Source organism: Perca fluviatilis, chromosome 21, assembly GCF_010015445.1.
Source record: "Perca fluviatilis chromosome 21, GENO_Pfluv_1.0, whole genome shotgun sequence".
In the NCBI taxonomy this organism is placed as follows: Eukaryota; Metazoa; Chordata; class Actinopteri; order Perciformes; family Percidae; genus Perca; species Perca fluviatilis.
Genome location: NC_053132.1, coordinates 20285581 through 20308345, shown reverse-complemented (window position 1 = coordinate 20308345; position 22765 = coordinate 20285581). Strand labels below are relative to the sequence as shown.

The following is a 22765-nucleotide window of genomic DNA, read 5'->3' as shown; positions in this document are numbered from 1 at the left end:
TTTATTATTATTATTATTACCTGCTGCAACTGAAAATTACTGAAATTCTTTGTTGTTTTGTCACTATGAGCGTCTGTCACATTACACTTATCCATTGTTACTGTAATATGGAAATATTGATTATAGCAGCTTTAAGTTTTCTGTAAAAAAAAACCTCATTAAACAGGTTCTACAGTATTTCATAGGGACTTGACTTGAGATTGGAAATACAAGAAAAACATGTCAGTAAAAGCTTTGGGTGAAATCAGTTCATATTAACTGATTAGTCTAACTCATTGTCAGGTTAAACAGTAAATAATGACTGGCAAGTGGAAACTGCAGGGCAATACAACAGAAATTACTTAATGGAAAAACTCCTTAAAGAAAAAGCCAGCACTGCCGTTCGTCAGTCCAACTGTTCCAACACCTCACGGCACATTTGACGGCCAAAAATGCCACTGGAGAAAGTGAAACGGTTTCTCAGCTACTGTGCCAGGTATAGGACTTGAGAGGCTAGAGCACAGTTTTCTAAGCAGAGAGGATGTCTGGTTCCTGTCTGGTTCCTGTCTGCTAGTGGAGTCTCTTATAAAGTAGAAGCTGGTGACAGAAGCTGCCAGAGACTGCAGGATGATGTGATGGAAGATGAGGGAGGAATGAGAGAGAGGACCAGAAACAGGCTCTGTTTCTCTTTTTGTTTCTGTGTACTATTCAAACTTCTTTGACTGGACTGTAGGACCAGGACTACAACCTCAAAACTTCTACAATTGGTCAGAATGAGTGTGATGACGTCAGTCGGCCATTGCCCTTTAAACTGCATTGGACTTAGCAGCACAGGCAGAGTAGGCTACATGCAGATGAATAGCACTCATAGCAGTGTGTGTGTGTGTGTGTGTGTGTGTGTGTGTGTGTGTGTGTGTGTGTGTGTGTCTGTCTGTCTGCTCCTCTCTGTCGCTCTCGCTTCAAACATAAATTAATTTGTGGAACAAGTAGGCCAACGTAATTTAGAGGAAAGAAAACAATCACAAACGGCAGTGGCATGAGGCTATTTCTGAAATGAATATAGTGGATGGGCAGGTTTTAATATTTCATCATGAAAAAAATCGGGGGAATTGAAACTCCAGGAGAACAGCAGGGACAGAGTCAGGAAGATCAAAAGGGTTGTCAAGCAAGGGATGCATATTTGATCATAAATCAGAATCGGATCATTTATATCATATATAATATGTCTTCTATATCATTTCAAACAGATTATTAGCGTGTTGTCCTGCAAGATACCCTCGCCGAAAAAATAGATGATCGCTGCAACAGCACAATTGCTCAACATGAGCGCCAATAGGAAGTTAGCGGGCAGTGGTTCGGCAGATTGTGAAATATAAACTACTCAAATAAAAAAAAAGGAAGAGGCCTACAAATTAGAAAAGGAGTAATAATCTTTAAAAGAGAACCGCAAAGGAAACTATGCCAGTGGGACTTAAGTTTAGCTTTCAGTTTCCAGCAGAAAATAAATGCTGTTTGTAGACATCAGGCAATATCAGTCATTCATCCTGTCCTCCTCCCTCCGCTGAGGTCCGACGATGCATACAGATTAGCCATGTGGATTTACCGCTCAAAGAGGGAGGAGGGGCTGGTTCTTAGTTTACAAGAATTGGCATATGTTAAGATACGTGGCAAACTAAGATACAGAGTCAGACTTCTTTTGTTGTAGCTTTTTACAATTAGCAGAGCTAATTAGCTTTTAGCAGAGCTAGCTAGGTTTTGACCTAGCTGACCTTAGTTTTTTTAGTTCCCCACCCATTAGCTTGCCCAATCAAAACAAGAATGGCCTCATTGAGCATGACAGATACACCTGTGCTGATGCAGCACATAATAAAAGCAGGTTCATACATGCATGCTATTTTTACTTCACCGTTGATTCTTTTGCATAAAACTCATTCTCTCTTTTCTCCTGTCCCTTTGCTACAACTGGGTATTTTGCCTTAAATAAAAATGAAAGTTACTGTTTTAAAATATTCAAATGTTGGTACTTACTTCATGTTCTGGGAATATTTTGCAAGCCACAATTTCACTTTTTTCACTTTTCACTCAGCACAAATACCTTCCTATAATGAAGGATGATTGAGGCCAAAGTGTCCTGTGGGGAATTACTAGGCATTATATATTATATTATAGGTGCAAACTGAATGACACTAGAGTCTTGCCTGTGTAATATGGCACATTTAATGGACATCGTGAAGAGTGCATCGCTGCTGAACTCCATGTAAAACCTTCTGGCTGGCTGCTCTGCCAAGAACTACAGAAAAACTGACCTCCAAAACATCCACGGAAAACACTAAACGGCCAAAACACTTTTGCAACAAAACAGGGAAAACTAAACATATAATTATGAGGTTTAGGCTATATAATTAAGTTCAAGTCTTTTTTACTGTCTGAGCATTACCATGTTTGTGCTAAAGTCTAACATGACTATCAAATCAAGAGTATAGCAACGGTGTCATGTTAGTTGAATACAGAAATTATCACTCTCAAACTACTGCAGGTAAAACAATTATTAGCCAAAATGCAAAAATGATAACACTAGAGGAGTTGATTGGCCACATATTGACCACATCTGTAGAATTAGGAACATTGAAGCCCCATGAGTCATTGAGAAACAATGTTCTTATATTCTTATATATTAACACCTGACTTTGAAAATCCACTCTTAATTGCATACTGCTCATTTAAAGGTGCAGTAGGTAAGACTTATAAAACTAACTTTCTGTCATATTTGCTGAAACTGACCCTATGTTCCAGTAGAACTACAGGTGCACCAATCAGGGCCGGGGGGGTGTCTAACTGCGTGTCAATCACTGCTCAGGCACACGCATTTAATTTGCAACAGCAAATGTGCAATATGTTTGAGAAAAAAATGTAATGCCACGCAGGTTACACTTTTTTGTCAACATGTTCTTGCAACACAATATCTGCTTCTGCCAACTAAAACATTTTTAAAGGTTTTTGCTGTTAGGTTCAGGCACTGGCAGCACTTGGTTATGGTTAGGAAAAGATCATGGTCTCAGTAAAATATTGAAAAATCAAAAATGACTTGAAGCTAGAGAAAGGATGTGTCTATTTTATTTACACTTAACCCAAAACCAGAATCCTTCTTTAACTATAAAATGACAACAAACCATGTTCCTATTCATAGTTACAATAGATCACGCAGCGTTCTTGCGTCTTTCAGCTCAGTGTTTTGGTTATATGACCCGCAATTGCCAGCCATGCAAACCAAGCGACATAATTAGGCTACTGTAACAAGCATTCCGTTTAACTACATCATTAAGTAACGTAGGTCCATTTTAGCTAAATGTCTACAACGTTGTCTCATCAATTAGTCTCATGTTCCAAAACAAACACAAAACCAAATTGCTTAATAATGTCTTAGTTATGAAAGTATTAGCCTAGCTATTATTATCTTAGCCTAAAGTAAATGGAACCATTATGGGCTAACGTTAACGTTAAAGGTCCAATGTGTGGGAATTTCTCCCATCTAGCGTTGAGATCATATATCGCAATCAACTCTCTCGCGCCACGCAGTTCAAAGTACGTATTACAGCTACGGTAGCCTTCACGCTTTTTTCTGATGACGCCGGTCTCTTGCTCTTTTCAGTATCCTTTTTCTTTTTCTGGGTGAAGAAGAAGACTCCTGTTCCTGAAATTTGGATTTTGAATACGTGTGGTCCTCCACGTTTCCTTCTTCAAACTTGCCGGGGCCGGGAAGCTACGATACCCATTAGCAGCATTAGCAGCACCTGTGAGTTTATCATGGGACAGCGAAAACGCGAAAAGCGGAGCAGCATGTCCTGTATGTCCCTTACCGGCTAACGTATTTCAAGATGGCGCATGAATATGGAGCGTCTACCCCAGTTCATGCAAGTGCAAATGTAAAATTTCAAGCCAAAAGGAATACTTGGAATTGATGGAGGTGGTCAATATTTATGAAAAAGGACAAGTTGGTGAACGGGCAACACAGATTTTGATAATGAACAACTAAACACGTTACACACTGGACAGTTAAATTAGTTGGCACTTTGGCTGAGGAGCTCAGTGTTGTAGTCATCGGCAAAATGAGAACGTTAGTAACGTTTATTGAGTAGTGCCAGAGCACACTGGAATTTGGAATAACAAGTACGTAACTTCTAACTAACGTTAGACTCCATGACAATAAAACCTAACCTTACATCCAAATTGTGATGGCTAGCAGTCGCTAAATCAAAACAACTCTATCTTATCAGGCTGAATAACAGTCCTAAGCTTGACATATCATCATATAAACCAATTAGGGTTATCATAATGCAAGATACTTAAGAGATTCTTACCTTTAAACCTACATTCTGTAATTTTTTGAGTTGATTCTTAGCAAAAACTCCTTTGTTCTTTCACAAATATGTGCTCATTCATGTGTGATTACTTCCACCAACTAATCAAAGTATTCTCGTAAGCGTAGAATCTGACATTTAGAATCATTCAGAATACATACTAGCGAGTTGCTCGAATAAAAGCAGCCATTTAGCACCTCCATCTTTAAAATACATTAGCCAAGGAGGGACATACCTCCGGCTTTCGCGCTTTTAAACTCAGTGGCACCGTGACGAATGCCAGGGGGAGATTACTCGCCAGGGAAGCGAAAAAGAGAATTAAGACGACAATGTGACAGGCAAAGCAACAAGACCAATTGGAGTGGCTAGAACAGCTGCGTGTAAACGATGGAGATACTACGAGCTAATTTCGGGTTTGGCCACCGTAGGAGTTGAAATGCACTCGGAATGGGAAGGGCTAGAAAGTAATATTCAGTTGGTTGTCATATACAATTTCACGGCTAGATGGGAGAAATTCTTACACAATGTAGCTTTAAGGCATGCTTGCAGTCAAACGCTGACCTCAATTCTTTCCATGTTACTTTGTCCTTACAGACCCAGACCAGCCCAATAACTTGAGCCTTTCCTCATCCCAAAGAACCAAAGAACTTACCGAATTTGAAGTAAATGAATGTAATTTCTAAGAAATAGGTAAGCCACCATACATTTTCACACAGTCTAACACCGGTTACTGTCTGATAAGATCCACTGCCGGTTTCTCAAGGACACAGTGCAGATGAAAGATATGAAGGTAAATATGGTGCAAAACGTGAGAGCTTGTAGAATACGATGTGAGAACTTGCAGAACAAAAAATCTGAACGTGTATGTTAAAATTTGCACTTGTAAAACTAAAATTTGCACTTGTAAAAAATATTCACACACGTGATCTGAATTTGAAGTCACAAAAAGAAAAAAAACACGAGAGCTTGTAAAAAAAATCAGAACTTGTAAATTGAAATTTGCACTTGTAGAAAATATTCACACACCTGTATTCTGAATGTGAAGTCGCAGAAAAAATATTCACAAATGTGTAGATTGATATTTGCATGAACACAATGACAGCTGCAAACTTATAATGCAACTCTACTCGTGTACTTTTTTTTTTTTTACTCAGGTTCATTTTCCATCACAACCACAACTCAGTGATTACAACCTCTCGAATCTGTCACTGCATCTGCGGCTGCAGGACCTGGAGCTCACCACCAGTGTTTCAGTTTGACTGTTAAAAAGTGTTAAGATAATTAAAAGGTATTTATTTAGAAGCAGGCTGGTTGGTTAGTTAGCTAACGCTAGCTTGCTATTCCACCAGGCTTCCATGCTACATAGCTAAATAAGCTGGACAGAGTTGTCCCTCATCTGGCGATAGAAACCCTGCTTTCCCCGCAGCTGTCATTGTGTTCATGCAAATATCAATCTACACATTTGTTAATATTTTTTTCTGCGACTTCACATTCAGAATACAGGTGTGTGAATATTTTCTACAAGTGCAAATTTCAATTTACAAGTTCAGATTTTTTTTACAAGCTCTCGTGTTTTTTTTCTTTTTGTGACTTCAAATTCAGATCACGTGTGTGAATATTTTTTACAAGTGCAAATTTTAGTTTTACAAGTGCAAATTTTTTCAGACCACGTGTGTGAATATTTTTTACAAGTGCAGATTTTAATTTTACAAGTGCAAATTTTAACATACACGTTCAGATTTGTTGTTCTGCAAGTTCTCACATCGTATTCTACAAGCTCTCACGTTTTGCACCATATTTACCTTCATAGAAAGAATGGTAAGCATCTCTAATTGGCTTTCCCACTGTAGTCATTTCTAGCCAAAGATTTAAGCCAGACTACTGTGCACACTGGACTTGGCTTTTGCTGAAAGTGACAGGACTAGGGCTGTGTATCGTTCAGAATCTTTCGATCCGGTGCCAATTTCGATACCTCAGTTTCGATACCGATTCCTAACGATACTTTTTTCGATACCATATGTTTTAAAATCCATTTCAACATCAACAAAAATACATCAAACACAAAGCTTTTATTTTCCACCTTAATTGTGAATCACAACAGTTAACAAAATTAAAAAATTCTGGTAAAACTGCTCACTCAGAGTAACATTAATAAAAGTGCCTTGCCTTGCAAGCTCAGCCTGTCAGTCAGTCAGTCATCAGGGCAGAGAAAACACCATTGTGGCTGCTTGTTAGAGGAAGTGTAACATCAACAGCACCGCGACCGCTTTCGGCTCGCCATTAATATCATATAGCAGCAAACTCTCTCTGCGTGAAGTTTTAAAAAACTGTAACCACACAGACCAACCGTGACTCTCTGTGACATCAACAAAACTGCACAGTTTACTCCGTCCACACCTCTCCGTGTGCGTGTGTGTGGGCGTGTGTGTGTGTGTCGGTCGGTCGGAGCTCCGCTCTGTGACAATATGCAGAGAGGACAGATAAGCTTGCGCTTACGCGCTCAGACGCTTTTGGAACCGAAATTGGCACGAAAGATAAATAATTTTTCGATACTCATAGGATTGGAGTATTTTTTTCAATACCATAAAAGTATCGACGTTCGGTACCCAGCCCTAGACAGGACATCCTCTGAATATCACACATAAGGTTAAAGGTCATGCAACTACTCCTCTTGTCACAGCATGAATCTAAATATGAACCGTTTCAGCCGCAAACACTGTCCTAATCACCTCATCAAGGTTTTCCTATATATTGTATGGGTCTTTGTCTTGTAATGTAAGTCGGTAAACCCCACCATGCTAAATTGCTTCAATCTGTCACTGGAGAATGATAGATGTCGGTTTGATAAATAATGAGAGAATTCAAAAAAAGGAACATTTAATCACACAGTGAGTAGCGACAGACATGGAAAGAGAGACACAGTGACGAGCTGACAGAAAGGATGAGAAACAAAGAGGGCAGCTCAGCTGACCCTCACGAGGCTGCTTTGTGTTAGCTGCATGGTGACAGGAAGGTCACCGCCACAATAAGAGTCTACTCAAGTATTTCCTCGCCTGGAGACATGAATAGACCTCCTCAGCAGCCATCCCTCCCTCCCACCATCCCTCCTTCCTGCCGTCCCTCCACGCAGCCAGCACACTCATGCTGAGAGCGCCAACACAACAGCTTTCTCTGTTGGCTGGCCTTGTATGAAAACGTAATGGTAATTGCCCACAGATGCCACATTAGGTTAAGATAGTGGGTGGAGAGAGAATTGGCTCTGAAAAGAATATTCAAAGGGAAAAACGGAGGTCATAATTGCGGTTTCAAGGAAACAGAGAGGAGTCATTCAGGATCTTCGTGGAGAAGTTGGAAGTCCCTCAAGAACATGGCCGAGGGACAGCATTGTCATCGAGCGGGCATTGAAGTTTTGGAGGCCAGTATATGCCACATGATGGGCTGATTAAAATTCCTTTTTGATGGACAGTTTTGCTATTCATCCAGACTTTTTGTTACAAGTTCAAGAAAAAGAAGATCTGTTCCTATTCAAGAATTTCGTATGCAAAATTGAAAATTAGAAAGGTTTAATGGAAGAAATCTGTCCAATGGATACAGCTGTCATTTATTGTACGTATTTTTACACAAATGTCAGGAAAAAGCGCTCAAACCAGTAGTTGGTTTACTTTGTTTATCCCTCTACACAAACATCTGCGACTGGCACATCATTTCCGCTGGACAGTGTAGTTACTCAAAGACTCCAGACGCAGATTAATATAGGTTTGGTCCTTGAGTGCGTATACTGCAGCAGGGTAGTGTATGTGGGATTGACACAAAATAAACTAGTGTCTGTGTTCATGGTAGTGAAAAGAACATGTCATGATTGTCACCCAATGCAACAGTGTGGTTCATTTATGTCAGGCTTCAGGTAGGGCTGGGCGATATATCGATATAAACAAATATATCGATATATTTTTAAATGAGATATGGAATTAGACCATATCGCATATATCGATATAGTTCAAATGTGATCCTTGCTCCCATAGATATGTCGCCGTGAGGTTCTAAACATACGTCAAAACCCGCCGCCATCTTGGAACAGGGGTCCGAAGCATTCAGATCAACGCTAAAGATGCCGGACTTTTGTACTGCTTAATTATGTTCGATAGAGGAAATGAAAAGAACAAACAGCATGGATAACATTTAACAGGTGACAATGTGTTTTATGATTATATATGCCGCCGACCAGCAATCTGAGCTCCGGCGGCAGCGGAGGCGGAGAGCCCGTGTGGCGCCGCCGTGTCTCTTCCCCGGGCAAAAACACAGCTTCGCTTCGCTGCTGCCGGGTCCCCGCTGATCCAGATCGGACCAGCCAAAGACAGAGTTGTGACCGGTAGGATCTTACACGTAGTCCAGGACGAACTGTATGTCGATATCGGGCGGAAAGTTCCACTAAGTTTGCCGGGCGGTCGGACGGGAAAGAAGCTACAGGGGGGCAGCGAACGTCTGCGGCTGCAGGATCTGGAGCTCAGTGCCCGTTAAAATTACATGTAACGCTTAAATACATACAGAAATAAATAGTGGAGGAATGAGCCTGGACATTTCAGTCTGTTTAAACTTCACCTTGAAGCAGAAACTCTTAGTTCAGAAGGGTGAAGTTTTGTGGACTCAGATCTGTGAACCGATCATAATAAATTTCTTTGTTTTGTAGTCGATAGTTCATCTTTTAGTTTACTTAAGTGGAAGCAGTATCAAGTGGAAGAATGGGACTATAACCTAGGCTTACAGGCATGAGGCATTACATTTTGAACAAAGTAGATTATATTAATATCAAAAGCTTAATTGACCTTTGGAACGAATCACAAATAGCCTATGGAGCTTTGATTTCAAAAAAGGTACTCCTGTTATACAGTATTTAGGTTTACATTTTATTGTTATTTGAACAGCTGAGCATTTAATCATGAACCAGGTGAAGAAACCGGTTTATTATTTATTTGATTTTGCAACTGTTTCTATGAAACTACTTGTGACATGTCATATTTGATTTGGGCTTTGACTGAACATTTGCTCTCACTTCGCGGAAAAAATATCGGGATATATATCGTATATCGATATTCAGCCAAAATATATCGGGATATGACTTTTGGTCCATATCGCCCAGCCCTAGCTTCAGGCAGCCGGGATCAGTTCATTGATGGTTTTTGGTCTTGTCATGGTATTTGCTGAAAATAAGTGCATTTGTTTTGATGGAAAATATTGTTTAGTATTTTGCAGAACACACCAATCTACAATTGTTCAAACTAGCGATTTCAAACTAGCGATACTTGAATCCAAGGTGACACTTTCGCAGTTGTCGGGGGTACATGGGAAGATTGTGAAGTAGAGCGACTTATTTGCTTATTTGAAGAAGAAGAAAAATGGAAATTACAGAAATCACGGAAAAATCTGCATATCTGGTTGCATTTTATTTAAAAGATTCATAAGAAGGGCGTTACAAAGTACAGTACATCTGGCCATTATTCATTCCTGCTACCGTAACCTTAATTCAATAATCCACTCATGACCGCTCAACGACCCATCAGGGAATACTTTCACTGTACACACAGTCACTGATTCTTCAGTTGAACCCTGTTTGATGTACTACAGTTCTATTTCTGTCTCTATCTCTAGGATGGAAGAGGAAAATTAAACCAAACAACGACGTTCACCACAGAGGACAGATAAAAGTAATTATGGGTGGGTGTTGAAAAGATGATTAGTATAACTGCAAATGTATAGTTGTGTCCCAGAGAGTAACAGAACGATCCCCCATGTAATCCCTGAAATATAGTGACATTGTTTGGTTCTCTATTATTTTATTATTTTATGTAAAAAAAGCATGCAAGTATGACTCTTTTCTATCTTCTGTGAGAAAGGATGAGAGAGAGAGAGAGAGAGAGAGAGAGATAGAGAGAGAGAGAGAGAGGAAGCTTTCAATCATGGTATCAATGCCAGAGAGAATCCATCGAGATGAATAAGCGAGTAGCATCTGTCATCCACCACGGCTATACCATAGTGACGGCCTTTCCTTTACACATGGTGTCTCTCTTTAAAGCCATCTGTAGACAGCAGTTATCTTCTCCATCTGTTCTCTCTAAATGCACTGATGATGTCACCGTCAGGCCACGATTACGCACGGCAGATCCGCTGGTTACATTTGTGCAACACCTGATAGTTGAAAAATAACCACAGACACCTTCATGCTTACGTACGGTATGTTACAAACTTGTTGCAATGAATTGATCTGCATAGTTTTCTGCTGCAATGTAAACCAAAGAAGCATGTTGGAGATGGAGACTGATACATTGGAAACAGTCCCACGAGTCAATTTAAACTTCCCCTTCCCCTAGGGCTGCAACTTACGATTATTTTTGCTGTCGATTAATCTGTCAATTATTTTCCTCGATTAATCGATTAGTTGTTTGGTCTATGAAATGTCATAAAATGTTGGAGTGTCGATCAGTGTTTTCCAAAGCCCAACATGATGACTCAAATGTCTTGTTTTATCCACAATTTAAAGATATTCACTTTAATGTCATAGAGGAGTGAAAAAAAACTAGAAAATATTGACATTTAAAAAGCTGAAATTAAAGAATTGTTATGGTCTTCTTTTTTTTTAAATGACTCACAACGATTAATCGATTATCAAAATAGCTGTCGATTAATTTCATAGTTGACAACTAATTGATTTATTTTTGCAGCTCTCTAATAACTCCCTCAGGATTGTCCCTGACCATAGGCGGACTGGCAATCTGGCAGTTCTGGCAAATGCCAGACGCGCCGAGGAAATTCGGAAACACTATCCTTTCACACTAGTTTGACAAAAAATATGCAAGACTGTACGGCTGCAGCCTGGAGCCGCCCGCCATCGGGCTTCTACTTTGTGTTTAAGTATACTAAATATGCAAGCATTTCCGTTCTATTCCAAGATGGTGCCATTGGTAGTTTATTTGAAGGTTTTATGAAATTGCTTCAGTGTGTGTATTTTTTCATTATGAAAGCCTGTAAGTGTGACTCATGCTGCTGGTGCCAGAATCTCATGTGAGAATGTTTTTTTGCAATTATAAAACAAATGATGTCCCCGTCTGAAACCGCCCCTGTCCATCACTGTGCAATTTTCAAGTTAACCATCTTAGGTTAACATGTAAGAATGCCAAGATTTGCCAATCAGCACCTAACACAAAGTGTTGGCAATCACATCGTAGATCGAGGATTGATCAACGGGATGATCGTCGATTAGTTTTTCCTACGCCGATATTAAGGTGATTTTAGCAAACTTGCTATCAGAACGGAGATGTTATAAAACAATCTGTAGAATCTGCAACCTACTGTGCATTTAGAGATGCGGCATGTCCGCCCGCTGAGCCAAACAAAACGAGTGACAAGTCAATTTGGAATTTCTAAATTTGCCCTGATGATCGTGCTAAAGGTAAATAAGGGGTCAATTATTACAATTCATCCTTAGGGGAACATAAATATCTGAACAAAATGAAACAGCAGTCCATTCAATAGTTAATGAGATATTTCACTCTGGAGCAAAGTGGTATACCGACCAACAGACCGACATTGCCTTCCTTACAGCCACGGCTCTAGTGTGGCTAAAAACCTTTCAAAAGACGCTTCCTCGGATCTGCAAAATTGTGATGGCCATTTTCTCCACTGTTTTTCACTATACACATGTTATGACAGCCTCCTACTGTGGATGTGAAAACTACTTGCGCAGTGACAAGCGGTGGCATAAAACAAACAAGCAAAGGAAAGATAAACAGTACAGCTTGTAGGCATTGGAGAAGATCCACTCATGGGCAAACCACCATGAAAAATGCATTGTGAAAATGCTGGAGGGCTCCTAGAAAAACCAAACCAGTTTTCCACCCTGATGCACCCGTCGGAGGGCTCCATATAAACATGAAGGTGCATTCAACTCCTCAGAGCAGCGGCCCAGAAATAAACCAGCCATTGTCACTGCAGCGTTTCTATCCAACCTGTTCAAACACGCTTAAACACTGTGGTGCTCAGACAGTGTGCCAAGAGAAAAAGACAAAGAGATCAAAAACCCACCTGCAAAATGCCACCGTGCTCACAGATACCACCAGATACCATATATTCACGCTTACAGAGTGACGGTTGTCAGCTTCCTGTCTAGAGCTGTGTTTGCGTGCGTGCGTGCATGTGTGTGTGTGTTCTGCTTTTGTCTTCAGACCATGTGGCAAGCAATTTCGGTTGCAATTTGACATGTGTCAAAGTCAGGACATGTTTTACTGCAAAGCAGTTTACAGTTAAAATAATCAAGGTTAGTTTTAGGTTCCGCTATAGGGACGGTTAAAGGTCCATTTTAAACCTTTAGTGTGATTTGATTTTTTTTTTTTTTACCATTTTCTAAATCTTTCTAAATGTTAATTTTGACTAAAGCTCTCACACAACAGCAGCAAGTTTGGGTTTTCATGAAAATGAAAATGAAAATGATGCCTCGGGCTTCAGGAAATTGTAAAGAGCCTGTGTCACTAGTTTAAATACCTAACAATTAACTGATTAATCGAGAAGATCAGCAGCAGGTTAATCAATAACAAAAGAAATTCTCAGTTGAAGCGTTAATTGTAACAACTTTTACATTGCACCAAACTGACCCTCTCAGGCCATTCACCCCCATTTAGCTCCTAAAAGCAGAAAACAAGTGGAGATTTAGTTCTATTCATCACTGACAATGGAAAGCCAGCAGTACTGTTTTGCAAAGTTTCCCAAATGAGAATGCTCAACATATAACAAGACGCTTTCACTACCAGCTACAGTACAGTGTGAAATGAAAAACAAGGCAATGCTAGATTTTTTGCTTCTTTGCTGGAAGTAACCATTTTGGAGCAAGAAACATCTCATAATGAGATAAAAGTAGGGCCGGGGCAATATGGAGAAAATCAAATATCACAAAATTTTTGACCAAATACGTCGATATCGATACCGCAACGATATTGTAGTGTTTACTATTGGTGCTTTCACAAAATATTTACACAATGAGATTTGTGATAAATAATCATCAATAATGTGGATACAATGACTAAGCGGGTAAAGGCAAATAACAGAACAGTTACAGCAGTCTGGTAAGTTCAGAAAATGACATCACTTTACTGTAATGCAGCCTTTAGAACCAGGAAAAGACAACACTTATGACATATTACGATATCCAAACTTGAAGACAGTATCTAGTCTCATATCACGATATCGATATAATACCTATATATTGCCCAGCTCTAGATAAAAGCACGAGAAAATAATCTACAGTCACTAAAAAAGTCAAGCAATGCTGGTCACGAGTAGAAGAATAGAGTCTGGAAGGTCCTTACACAGTCTCAAGTCTCCATGTAGAACTGCAGGCCGCAGGTTCAAACCCAGGCCACTAATCCTCTAAACGGGTGTTCCAGGTGTGTGTGTGTGTGTGTGTGTGTGTGTGTGTGTGTGTGTGTGTGTGTGTGTGTGTGTGTGTGTGTTGTGTGTGTGTGTGGTGCATGAGATTGTGTGTCTGTATGTGCTCCTGCCATCTGGCCCAAAAGTCTGCTTCCTACCACCTTTCCAAACAGGAAGTCCAAACAAGTCCTTGATGACAAGGGTCAGGAGTTTAATTGTCTCAATGGGATTTCTGTGCAGCCAGCAACCAAAACTGCCCCCTTTCATCTCAACAAAACTCACATTGATCTAACTCTCTTATAACCATACGTGGGTGCGGGTGCATCATGTACATGCACATGCATGCAACTTTGACTTGATTTAGTACAGCATTTTGGAGTGTAATAATTAGAGGGAATTTTGCCTGTTGGTTATATTATAATTTAAGTATTGCAAGCCTCTTTTCTCTCTGACAAATACATGCATGAATAAAACGAGGGGAATAATGGGAAGGAGAAACATTATGAAGGTAAATATGGTGCAAAACGTGAGAGCTTGTAGAATACGATGTGAGAACTTGCAGAACAACAAATCCGAACGTGTATTTTAAAATTTGCACTTGTAAAACTAAAATTTGCACTTGTAAAAAGTATTCACACACGTGGTCTGAAAACATTTGCACCTGTAAAACTAAAATTTGCACTTGTAAAAAATATTCACACACGTGATCTGAATTTGAAGTCACAAAAAGAAAAAAAACACGAGAGCTTTGAAAAAAAAATCAGAACTTGTAAATTGAAATTTGGACTTGTAGAAAATATTCACACACCTGTATTCTGAATGTGAAGTCGCAGAAAAAAATATTCACAAATGTGTAGATTGATATTTGCATGAACACAATGACAGCTGCGGGGAAAGCAGGGTTTCTATCGCCAGATGAGGGACAACTCTGTCCGGCTTATTTAGCTATGTAGCATGGAAGCCTGGTGGAATAGCAAGCTAGCGTTAGCTAACTAACCAACCAGCCTGCTTCTAAATAAATACCTTTTAATTATCTTAACACTTTTTAACAGTCAAACTGAAACACTGGCGGTGAGCTCCAGGTCCTGCAGCCGCAGATGCAGTGACAGATTCGAGAGGTTGTAATCACTGAGTTGTGGTTGTGATGGAAAATGAACCTGAGTAAAAAAAAAAAAGTACAGGTGAAGGTTGCATTACAAGTTTGTAGCTGTCATTGTGTTCATGCAAATATCAATCTACACATTTGTGAATATTTTTTGGGTGACTTCACATTCAGAATACAGGTGTGTGAATATTTTCTACAATGCAAATTTGATCTCAATTTACAAGTTCTGATTTTTTTACAAGCTCGTGCGTTTTTTTTTTTTCTTTTTGTGACTTCAAATTCAGATCGCGTTTAATGATTTTTACAAAGTGTTTGTTTTAAAGTGCAAATTTTAATTTTACAAGTGCAAATTTTAACATACACGTTCAGATTTTTTGTTCTGCAAGTTCTCACATCGTATTCTACAAGCTCTCACGTTTTGCGCCATATTTACCTTCATAAAACATATACGTTTTCATCTCAGTCTACCCCTGGAAATAAGACTTTATGGTTGTGTATAAAAAAAAAAAAAAAAAAAAAAAAAAAAACAATACACACACACACACACACACACACACACACACACACTCACACACGCACACAAACACACCATGCACTTTAACTGTCTGTCACCCATTGGTCTCCCATGTTAGCCTCGGTTGGGAGACCCACCCGGAGACCCAGCTGTGTGCTGCAGCGCCGTTAAAACCCTGCATACCTGCACTGTGAACGAGATGCTGACAGCTCGTGCTCCCGCCCGTACAAACAGCGACATGTGCACACACACACACACACTGACAGCCTGTGTAAAAAGCGGCTCGGTATGATACCCGGTGTTTCCTCGCTTACCTTCCAAGTGAGTCCGGTTCCTGCCTGCAGCCCAGCAGCGACGGCTCCACCGGTGAGATGCTAACACCGGGTCACTTCATAAGTTAGCCCTGCCACACATCACGCGGGCACGAAGAGGAGTTAGTTTCACTATTAAGCGCGAGCTCCAGATGTTAGCGAGGGCGGTGTTCGCGTCCCATAAAGATGTAAAATATCAGCCGAAATGAAACCTCTTTTCTGTATGGAGCACACCGGGTCCTCTGCAGCTGTCCTCCCTCCGCACTGCTGAGAGTTTCAGCGTCAGTGTAGTATTCTCCCGTTCCGCACAGGCTGCTGCTGCCGCCGCCGCTGCCGCCGCTGGATGAAAGGACACCGACCGACTGACTGACGGAGTGCCTCTCGCTGCCTGCCTGCCTCTCCTGGCCTCTCCGCCGGGCGACCTCACCCCGCCGCCTACCGGTGATACAGAGTAACTGCAGGTATCTGTTAAAGTAACTGTAACCTGTTAGAAATCTGCAGGCTTGTTGTTATTTAAAGGGTTTACATAATTGAGTAATAGCAGAGACATCCATCTGGCCACACTGTTATGTAAGCTGTTTGTTTGTGTTTTTAATTATTAAATACACTAACAGCTATTAAAGAATAAAAGCCGAAACAATTATATCAAATATGCCAATTATCCAGATTAGCCTGTATAATGTTTTTGTTTTTTTGTCACTTGTTAATGATTGAGTTTTTTAGAATACCAGCTCATGAAACTATTTTTTTTTTTTTTAAATACTGAATATTAAGATATTTTTATTATGGATTTTTTTTCTTTTCTTTTACTCACTGGTTTTGCAAGCCATCTCCTGTTGGGGTGTCAAGATCAGTTCTAATCTAAATTTTAAACATGACTTGTTTTTTAAAGGAAATTTGAGATTGCCTTCATTGCTGTAGATTGTGTATTCTATATTGAGTCCTAAGTCAAAGCTGAATCCTCAGCTCAACATGTTTTAGATATTACACTTCTTGTTTATTTTTTGGGCATTAATTAATAAAAAATTAATTAATCAACAAAGGGCCACAGGTCAGACTTGAACACACAGCCGCTGCATCAAGGAGAAAATCTCCACATATGTGCAACCGCGCTGCCAACTGAGCTAACCCGGCCACTAGATACTACACTTCTTGAAATATGTTTCCAAACCTCAGTAAGGGGTTCAACTTTCTTGTATTACAGTAAGAAAGACAAGAACAGGCCACCTGGTGTTGTATCTAATACTTCACAGTTGAGCATGCGCACTTTCCAGTCAGATGCCTGAACTGAACTGCTGCACACACACACACATTTTGACACATTATCCTGTCATTTCTGTCTTTCTCAAGGACACTATGGCAAGACAACCAATATGAGGTGGTACCCTTACTTCTTTGACTGACAGAATTTTTGCCGCACCCCCCAAAATGGTTTCAGCCTGAGCCAAAGGAAAATTTACCATTGCAAAAAGCTCCAGAGGAATAGCTGCTGCTGATGTGGCATCAGTATTGATCTGAGACAGATTTATAACCGGTTAAAAACATCTCCGTTAAATAGTGGTCTACTTTTGTTTTGGTATGTATTTTTCCCAAGTGGACTTGGCCACGGATCGACCAACTGTGCCCGGGTATGGTACGCAGTGTTTAAACTAATGAAACAAACTGGACTTTGGGGTCAAGTGTACTTGGATCCGGGCCCAGGTCCCTAATGTAAAAGCCCCCTTACTGCATTTTATTCCATTGTATTTTATTATATTTTTAATTGTCACCTGCCTCCTGAGTTGTTTTCCTTTACATAAATAAAGATGTTTCCACCAGATTTCGGTGCATAAAAATGTATCAGAAGGCAGGAAATGAAGTATTTGGCGCTCAACATTTCCTGGGAGGACCCTCAGCTTGATATGTGTGGTCCCCCCCCCCCCCATGTTCATTCTAGAATTTTTATCAAGGTGCTGCAAATACAACTTCTTGCAATCTACTTCACCAAGTGCATGAAGACAACATTGATATATAGTGTCGCTTTATCCCTCTTGTAAATGCTGCACATGACCCTCTATTTTAGCCGAAACAGTTTCCCCTGCAGGGTCGGTGTCCTGTTCCTTCAAACCCCTGAATCTTCTCATTGTCTTCGCCCACCATACAGCCTTTGATGGGTTAATCCGACCACCATCTCTCATCCCCGCCGCCCACCACAACGTTCAGTCACTGCAACAATGTGGTGACACATGTGATAATTTAAATAAAAAAAAAAAAAAAAAAATAAAAAAATATATTTTTATTTATTATTAATATATTAAAAAAATATTAAGTGGTATTGTTTTGTGTTTTTTTTTTTTTTTTTTTTTTTTTTTTTTTTTTTTTTTTTTTTTTTGACATTGTTTTACAGCAAAGCATGTTTTGGCAGTTGCTGTATCTCACAAAGCCTATGAGTGCTGGACACAAATATCCTGCTGACAGTGACAAGAGAGTAATATGAAGTCGAGGGTTTGTTCAGTATGTAGTCACATACTTGACTTCCACTCAAAGAAAGAAAGAAAGAAAGAAAGAAAAACTGTTGCTGAGGTTTCTGTTTCTCTGTTAAAGAAAATTCACACACACACACACACACACACACACAAAAACATTGGGATTTGTGCATTGATTGACAGTGAAACAGTTATGTGTGCGCACATATGCAGGTAATGCATGCAGCAATTTTCAATGCTGCTCCTTTGGCAAGATGTTTTCTGCAAGCAGCATGGGGCATCACTAAAAATCTAAAAGCTTTCAGAGGGTTGAACTTAAACCAAAGGAGCACTGCAGACTGGGACTGCAGACTCTTTTTAACGCACACAATGCTGAAATATGCATATGATAGGGAAAGAGCAAGCTCAGTCCCGAGGGAGATTTTGTCTCATTGCATCATTGGAACTTTGGCCTCATAATGACTGAAGCACACAAGTTAACTGTGAGGCGAGTGAGCTGGACCTTCATGATAACTAATGGCTAGCTGGCGTACTTACTCCTCTTCATCCCCTATGGGACATAAGGTTTCAATGAGCACTCTCCATTGCATTGGGTCCCTGGCAGCATATTGGGCCTCTCCCCATGACAGGTTCATCTGTTCCAGCTCTTGTGTCACAGTTCTGCGCCAAGTGGTTTTGGGCCTCCCAGGTTTTCTTTTCCCAGGTGTGATGCGGTCCTGCTCCATCCTCAACACGTCCTAGCCATCTCAGGTGTCTGTGAGTAATCTCCTTGGTGATGCTCCGGCTTCCCGTTTTCTTGTACAGTTCATTGTTGGAGATCTTATTAGGCCAAACAATCTGACATGTTCCTCGGAGGCATCCATTATGGAACACTTCCATTCTCCTCATGTCTGTTTTGACAACTCGCTAGCTGGTGTGGGATGGTATTAATCTTTTCTAACAAACATTGTGTTGTCATCTTCTTCAGAGATGCTAAGGACTGTATACAAATTACTCAAGGGAGGGTGATCTGAAATGTTTGGGATAGCATGGGAGGGTCTTTAAGCGACCTCTTTACTCAGGCTGTAAGACTCCTCAACTCATCCTTCATACTCCACTAATAAAGTAATCAGTCAGATTTTTCAGGACCTGAATATTGCAGCATTCAAGCTCCAGTGGCGCAATCGGTCAGCGCGCGGTACTTATAAGACAGTAACTTGCAGAGTGATGCCGAGGTTGTGAGTTCGAGCCTCACCTGGAGCAGCAGAGTTTTACCATGTAGGGGATGACTTGAAAATTCTCTGTTCACAAACAAATCAAGCTACCTTTCGAATAACTAAACTGCTAACTTAAACTACTAGTCCTTGGCCTTCATGCTGCAACTTCCATGATTATAAAAAGGTGTGCATTTTTTTGACAAAAGTTTTGATCAATAGCTCACCTTCATTTATTGATTTATGAGAACATGAATCAAAATGTCTGAAATGTGCCAGTAATAGCCAGCTGGCTAATTTTCAATGCCGCTCCTTTGGCAAGATGTTTTAAAGCAAGCGATCACGAGACTCAACTGAAAAAAATCTAAATCAATCGAAATTCCGAGTGGTCAAGTTAGAAAACCAGTAAATCCTGATCATCACATTACTTATTTGGATGATTAGACTACTTTGACCATGGAAAACACAACATGACCCTGCTGCATGCATGTTGACTTCTATTTGAAGGTATTTAGATGTCCACTAGGAAGTGTCACATGGATATCTCTTCAACGGCTGAACTTACAAGATACAAGTTCTAGATTTTGAGTGCAAACCTGCCCAATTCATAACAGAAGTTCTACTGTATAATGCTGTGTCATGTTCATCAAGGTTTGGCAAAGGGGGCTAGATGTCTGAAGCATTGCTTTCATGTGTGGGTTTATTCAAGATAGTGCACCGCCGCTAGGATCTCGTATTAATCGGTCAGCGCGCGGTACTTATAAGACAGTAACCTGCAGAGTGATGCCGAGGTTGTGAGTTCAAGCCTCACCTGGAGCAGGGGGGTTTTAAATTGTGTTGTCATCTTCTTCAGAGAAGCTAGCCACTGTATACAAATTACTCAAGGGAGGGTGATCTGAAATGTTTGGGATAGCATGGTAGGGTCTTTAAGCGACCTCTTTACTCAGGCTGTAAGACTCCTCAACTCATCCTTTATACTCCACTAATAAAGTAATCAGTCAGATTTTTCAGGAACTGAATATTGCAGTATGCAGGCTCCAGTGGTGCAATTGGTCAGCGCGCGGTACTTATAAGACAGTAACCTGCAGAGAGATGCTGAGGTTGTGAGTTCGAACCTCACCTGGAGCAGCGGGGTTTTACCATGTAGGGGATGACTTGAAAATTCTCTGTTCACAAACAAATCAAGCTACCTTTCGAATAACTAAACTGATAACTAAGCTAACTTAAACTACTAGTCCTTGGCCTTCATGCTGCAACTTCCATGATTATAAAAAGGTGTGCATTTTTTTGGAAATTTTTTTTTTGATCAATAGCTCACCTTCATTTATTGATTTATGAGAACATGAATCAAAATGTCTGAAATGTGCCAGTGATAGCCAGCTGGCTAATTTCCAATGCCGCTCCTTTGGCAAGATGTTTTAAAGCGCCCATATTATGCTCATTTTCAGGTTCATAACTGTATTTTAAGGTTGTACCAGAATAGGTTTACATGGTTTAATTTTCAAAAAACACCATATTTTTGTTGTACTGCACAGCTCTCTCTCACTGCTGCAGATCCTCTTTTCACCTGGTTTCTGTTTTAGCTACAGAGTGAGACCTCTTTTCATCTTCTTCTTCACTACTATCTTTGATGGCACTCGCACATGCTCAGTAGCTCAGATGTAGAGCATGTCAGCTAGCTAACTCCAGAGACAGTAAAAGAGAGCCTGTTTCTCCAACTTTGGTCAGTTACAAGGCAGGATTAGCTGGGAGACTTCTAAATGAGGGCGCACATGTAAGTAGTTCTTTTGTAGATTATGGTGAACTTGTGTGTGTTGTAGCAGTGCTTTGCTATTGAGAACGACGTAGCATGCTAGCGTTAGCATGCTAACGCTACGAGCTAACGGTTGTGGTTAGCCAGCTCATTTCGGACTGTGACGTCACACGTCTGAGCCGATTTTGAACAGCTCACTAGGAGACTGATGGCAGTACACATTCAGAAACCGTATCTCACTCAAAACAGCATGGATGGATTTTTTTCAAAGTTTGTATGTGTGTGGAAACACAAGAGACACAAAAGAACACCCCAAATCCCAGAAAAAGTGATTTTTTCATAATATGGGCACTTTAAAGCAAGCGATCACGAGACTCAACTGAAAAAAATCTAAATCATCAATCAAAATTCCGAGTGGTCAAGTTAGAAAACCAGTAAATCCTGATCATCACATTACTTATTTGGATGATTAGACTACTTTGACCATGGAAAACACAACATGACCCTGCTGCATGCATGTTGACTTCTATTTGAAGGTATTTAGATGTCCACTAGGAAGTGTCACATGGATATCTCTTCAACGGCTGAACTTACAAGATACAAGTTCTAGATTTTGAGTGCAAACCTGCCCAATTCATAACAGAAGTTCTACTGTATAATGCTGTGTCATGTTCATCAAGGTTTGGCAAGGGGGGCTAGATGTCTGAAGCATTGCTTTCATGTGTGGGTTTATTCAAGATAGTGACACGCTGCCTAAGAGCTCCAGTGGCGCAATCGGTCAGCGCGCGGTACTTATAAGACAGTAACCTGCAGAGTGATGCCGAGGTTGTGAGTTCGAGCCTCACCTGGAGCAGGGGTGTTTTAAATTGTGTTGTCATCTTCTTCAGAGATGCTAGGCACTATATACAAATTACTCAAGGGAGGGTGATCTGAAATGTTTGGGATAGCATGGTAGGGTCTTTAAGCGACCTCTTTACTCAGGCAGTAAGACTCCTCAGCTCATCCTTCATACTCCACTAATAAAGTAATCAGTCAGATTTTTCAGAAACTGAATAGTGTAGCATGCAGGCTCCAGTGGCGCAATCGGTCAGTCCGCGGTACTTATAAGACAGTAACCTGCAGAGTGATGCCGAGGTTGTGAGTTCGGGCCTCACCTGGAGCAGAGGAGTTTTAAATTGTGTTGTCATCTTCTTCAGAGATGCTAGCCACTGTATACAAAGTACTCAAGGGAGGGTGATCTGACATGTTTGGGATAGCATGGGAGGTTCTTTAAGCGACCTCTTTACTCAGGCTGTAAGACTCCTCAACTCATCCTTCATACTCCACTAATAAAGTAATCAGTCAGATTTTTCAGGAACTGAATATTGCAGTATGCAGGCTCCAGTGGTGCAATTGGTCAGCGCGTGGTACTTATAAGACAGTAACCTGCAGAGTGATGCTGAGGTTGTGAGTTCGAGCCTCACCTGGAGCAGCAGAGTTTTACCATGTAGGGGATGACTTGAAAATTCTCTGTTCACAAACAAATCAAGCTACCTTTCGAATAACTAAACTGCTAACTTAAACTACTAGTCCTTGGCCTTCATGCTGCAACTTCCATGATTATAAAAAGGTGTGCATGTTTTTGACAAAAGTTTTGATCAATAGCTCACCTTCATTTATTGATTTATGAGAAC

The 22765-nt window shown here is 40.4% G+C and overlaps 1 protein-coding gene and 4 non-coding genes across 5 annotated transcripts in view; 4 read left to right on the top strand and 1 right to left on the bottom strand.

Annotated features, from left to right (window-relative positions):
• The window catches only part of rhbdf1b (rhomboid 5 homolog 1b (Drosophila)), a 56837-nt gene extending 40791 nt beyond the window's left edge, over positions 1-16046 (bottom strand). Inside the window, exon 1 of the mRNA XM_039788403.1 lies at positions 15685-16046. The gene's annotated coding sequence lies outside the window, so the exon portion shown is untranslated. The remainder of the gene's footprint in view (positions 1-15684) is intronic.
• Positions 16047-19294: 3248 nt separating this feature from the next.
• trnai-uau lies at positions 19295-19388 on the top strand. Its single transcript has 2 exons — positions 19295-19332; positions 19353-19388. It is a non-coding gene; the product is annotated as a tRNA-Ile (tRNA).
• Positions 19389-20373: 985 nt separating this feature from the next.
• trnai-uau lies at positions 20374-20467 on the top strand. Its single transcript has 2 exons — positions 20374-20411; positions 20432-20467. It is a non-coding gene; the product is annotated as a tRNA-Ile (tRNA).
• Positions 20468-21851: 1384 nt separating this feature from the next.
• On the top strand, positions 21852-21945 carry trnai-uau. Its single transcript has 2 exons — positions 21852-21889; positions 21910-21945. It is a non-coding gene; the product is annotated as a tRNA-Ile (tRNA).
• Positions 21946-22469: 524 nt separating this feature from the next.
• trnai-uau lies at positions 22470-22563 on the top strand. Its single transcript has 2 exons — positions 22470-22507; positions 22528-22563. It is a non-coding gene; the product is annotated as a tRNA-Ile (tRNA).
• The last annotated feature ends 202 nt before the right edge of the window (positions 22564-22765 follow it).